This window comes from Coenobita brevimanus, chromosome 29 (genome assembly GCF_032717465.1).
Source record: "Coenobita brevimanus isolate Jiangsu-jjx chromosome 29, ASM3271746v2, whole genome shotgun sequence".
NCBI classification, from domain to species: Eukaryota; Metazoa; Arthropoda; class Malacostraca; order Decapoda; family Coenobitidae; genus Coenobita; species Coenobita brevimanus.
The window spans coordinates 12,556,959-12,561,590 of record NC_136982.1 but is presented as its reverse complement, the minus strand read 5'-3'; the positions used below and the strand labels follow the sequence as shown (position 1 = coordinate 12,561,590).

Genomic DNA, 4,632 nt, shown 5'->3' with positions numbered 1-4,632 from the left:
ATATAAGCATACATATAATATGTATGCATATGTTTATGTGCATACATATGTGTATATACACATATATGTATGCACATAAACATATGCATACATATATGTGTATATACACAAATGCTCTCATGTACACTCGGATACCATAGTTTCTAGCCCACCCCGGCCTGGCAATTGTCGAGACCAGTACCGTTACTGAACGGCGGCCCACAGTGATGGTTCATGGGGGTTGAGAGAGGGCAACACAGCCGCGAATATAGTCGGAAGCATTTGAGGGATTCAAATTCAACTCACGATCGAGTGTCCCCCCTCTCTCTCTCTCTAATTGCACTTTATACTATAGACATTATTTTGTTTTCATATCGCCTTATTACGGATGTCATTTACATGATTACATGGTATTCTATATTTTTTCAATATTATATCAAATACTATCTCATTCATTAATATTCTGTATTCTCTCATAATGTTAACATAATTCATGTCAATGAAATTCCATTTGTGTGTGTTTCATATATCTATTTTACGTTTACCACAATAAATAGTATTATTTACAATAAATTTCCTGCTACCTCAGATAATTTACTCGTCACAAGCCAAAATAATATAACAATTATAGCTGACACTCAACAGCGTCTTCGGGAAATGCATATGCAAATGAAAAGTAAAAATAAAGATCTGACTGCATAAAGACAACTATACTAATGCCATCTACTAATGATTGCACGAATAGATATTGAATGAATACACATACCACGTTCCAAACCCAACAAACTATTCATTTTATGAATTCCCTCAATGCATACAAAACATGCTCATTTTTACGTCTAAAATTATATATCTTCTTGAAGGCTGCGAAATTATGTATGCATTATTTTAGGTTTGGCCAAAGTAATATATTTTCAATCCTAATTATACTTAGTCTTCATACTTGCAACTCGAGCATGTTCACCTTTTTAGTAATGCGTCCAACCCCCGGCAGCATCTATTACCTCCTGTAGTCTGCTCTGTAAGGAGTCTACTAAACTACACACGTTTGGCCGGTTCCTCAATCCCTCCCACACTTCCGTTGCATTCCTCTCTACTTCTCTTTTGGTTTTCATTTCAACATGCCACTCCTGAACCATACAAGCCCACAAATTTTCTATCGGATTACAGTCCGCCCCTTTAGGCGGCCAATCCAACAGAATTATCTCTGGATGAGAAGCAAACCACCTCCTTGCTATCTTGCATGTGTGGATGGGAGAGAGGTCTTGCACCATATAAATGGGTTGAGGGTGGGGAATGGCATACGCCCGCACCGAAGGGAGGAAGGAGGTTTCGAGAATATTGATATACTGCTCTCCATCCAAATGACCCTCAATGGTTGTTAGCTCTCCTACACCCCCCCACCACATCCACCCATGGAGTGATACTGATACACGTCCGCTTCTCGATGTTTCATGGATATTACGGGTTGCATATCGTGTTTTTCTTAAACGCCAACACTGTCGGCCAAGAGCTGAGACAGATGAAAAAGACTTTTCGTCAGTGAAAATCACAGACCTCCAAAAGTCAATTCCATTATTTAAGTAAGCCTGCGCAAATCTTAGTCGAGCTTCTCTGTGAACCTCACTTAATGTCTCTTTGCGTGCAGGAATGAAACAATTAAGGCCGGCTTCCTTCAATTGCCGCCTCACAGTGACAGGATGACAGCGTAGCCCCACATTCCGTGTGATATTAACTGCCGTTGTTAGAGGTTGTCTTTCTGCTTCCCTCCGTATTGCATCGTCTTCATCAGGTGTTGTGACACGAGGCTGTCCAGATCTGGGCCTTGTCAACACGTGACCCTCCTCCTCGTATCTCCTCACCCATAGCCGAACAGTATCTCTGGACATGCCCAGTAGGCGACTTATCTCTCTTATCCCCTTACCAACTTCGTGATAAGCAATAATCTTAGAGTGACGTGTTATCACCTCAGGTCGGTTAGCTCTGGTTCGTGGTGGTCGCAAGCTTCGTCGTGGCTGCTGTTCCATACCTAGAATGGCAAATATACCTTTAAATTCAGGGCTACTTCATTTTCTGTATTACATCACACCTAACACGTAGAAACGGGAAATTGAACAATACTGACACAACAATACAGGAATATATCTTCGTTACTCCACTGTTGTGGATATACGGAAGTTGATGGATGTTAAAAGGGAATAGGTATGCATTAGATTAATAATTCATAATCACATACTTAATGGCATACATCAAAACTACGTGTAACGTATACGATCAAAGTTGTAAGCATACAAACATGATCTCCATAATTATTGTGCGGCGTTAAATAAAAATAAAATATGTTTTTCATACTTACTGTCAGTGAGGCTTCAGTAGTCAGAATGATATAGAGGTAACGCAGCAGCCACCAGTACTACAGCTCGGTTCAGGTGGGTTGGGACAGGATTCGAGAACCTCAAATGTTTCACAGTCATTTGTGACTATGAGTTGCCCACTCCCACCACCACGCTGAATCATCACTGTGGGCCGCCGTTCAGTAAGGGTACTGGTCTTAACCACTGCCAGAGCTGGGCGGGCTAGAAACTATGGTATCCGAGTGTACATGTCATAAAAGACTTTGTAGTTACTTGTAGAGAAGGTTTGTTGTTTAGTTGTCACTCTTGATTTCTTGTAGTAGGAATTAAAGATGAATACAGTGAGTGGATCTTAATTTATTATCTTCAGAGAAATCTAAGTTGAGCAGGGTATGTCTTACAGAGACAATATAATAAGTAAGTCTAGTTGAGCCCCTCTTTCTTGTTCACTCTCTCCACTACCTGTCGGTTCAAATGCTAGCCTCCTTCTGAGCTCTCCGTCCTAAATTCTGGTGAAACAGGGGTCGTGTCACGTGTGTTACACTGTGGTTGGAAAGTTCCAGAAACCTGTGTGTGAGTATGTGTGTATGTCACTAGGCTTTGTTCCCCTGCTATCTCGCTGACACACTACCTACATCATCCCCTGATTTCGCTACTTCCTATGTGTCATCAACATTTCCTCAGTTAACTTGCAAGATCATTTCCCTTTCCCAGGCTCGCATGGAGCTGTCTATCTATCTATTTATCTGTCTATCTATTATGATTTGTAATTATAATATGGACTCATAACATTGCTCGACCACACTGCTGAAGGTCCTCCGACAGCAATCATCATTGACATATGCTAATCCATTAGTACATACTATTGATTATAATACTGTATACATATAATATTCATAGTAAATTGCAATGATCCAGTAATATTACATTTTAAACAAGTTGTATACATATTTGAATAAATGCACTAAAAGTAAACTATGTAACTGTAATACAGTATGTACTTGGGTTATTGTAGTGAAATGCATACATGCAAGAAAAAAAATAGTTTAAAACTAAGATTATGGTAAGAGTTATTAATATTTCATTTAAAGATAATGGTACTGGTATGCCATACTTCTATATCATGGGTCATTCATCTTTGTATCTATATATATATATATATATATATATATATATACTCGTATATGTATATATATATATATATATATATATATATATATATATATATATATATATATATATATATATATATATATATATATATATACATACACACACAATACGTACACTTCATTCAGGGGGGTTAACTTGGATGTTAACTCTCCCCCCACTAAATACTGACTCCAAATTTGCAATTCTTGCATGCATTCTGTGCATTGCGAACAGCAGTACTGCAAATACAATGCAGAAGATTATAAAGACAGTAGGTGCTGGGCTATACACATAATATGGGTTGAACATACTCAAACTCAAATCTTCCCAGGGCTTCATTGTTTCATTGATCAGCTGCATAGTTTCAAACTTAGGTGAAGTCAACTTAATACTTGTGCTCATGTTTAAGTCCATATCAGGCAGTGGGTGGAAATGTTTGTGTGTATAATTGAGGATGGCGTAGTGATTGATGGTGGATAAAGTAGACATGGCTGGTGTAAATGCCGCACAGTAGTTTGATGCTATGTATAATCCTGATGCTGAAGTATGAGATGGTGGTATATCTGGACAGACTATGTAAACTGATGTGTTATGAGTGAAATAAAAAAAAAAACTGTGAGTGTCCAATGTGTTGATGGTGTACAAGTTTATCTGGAGCAAAAGTGAAGTTGCAATGATTATGAATATTGTCATTTCTGATGATATCCATTTCACAAGGGATTGTATCAGTAGGCTGAAACGTGAAAATGTACGCAGGACAAAGATGAACAGTATGTAAGGATGTGCGGCACTTTCGTTCAATCGTTGATTCACTTGCGAAAGTGACAGTGTTCCGTCTCTTGGAGACCATGATGAGTTCGGTGTCTGAGTTGATGTTGATGATGACCAAAGTGTTGTTATTTTTATAGGGGAAGGGGTGTATTTGGTATACTGTGAACAGGTCTTCAGTTATGAATGGTACATGAACTACTACTGATGTTGGTGTTAGTGTTGCTTCTAAATATGGATAATATTGCATGAATTCCCTACTGCGGAACAAAGGCTTCAATTTATGTCTATGTATGCCTTGGCTAATTATCTGACGTAGCTCATGAACTGGGAGTAAGTCAATTGTGATCTTGCCATCACCAGCATTCGAAATTCCTTG

General features: G+C 38.6%; 1 pseudogene; it reads right to left on the bottom strand.

Annotated features, from left to right (window-relative positions):
* Positions 1 to 1,465: 1,465 nt before the first annotated feature.
* Positions 1,466 to 2,006, bottom strand: LOC145394972 (uncharacterized; annotated as a pseudogene).
* Positions 2,007 to 4,632: the final 2,626 nt, after the last annotated feature.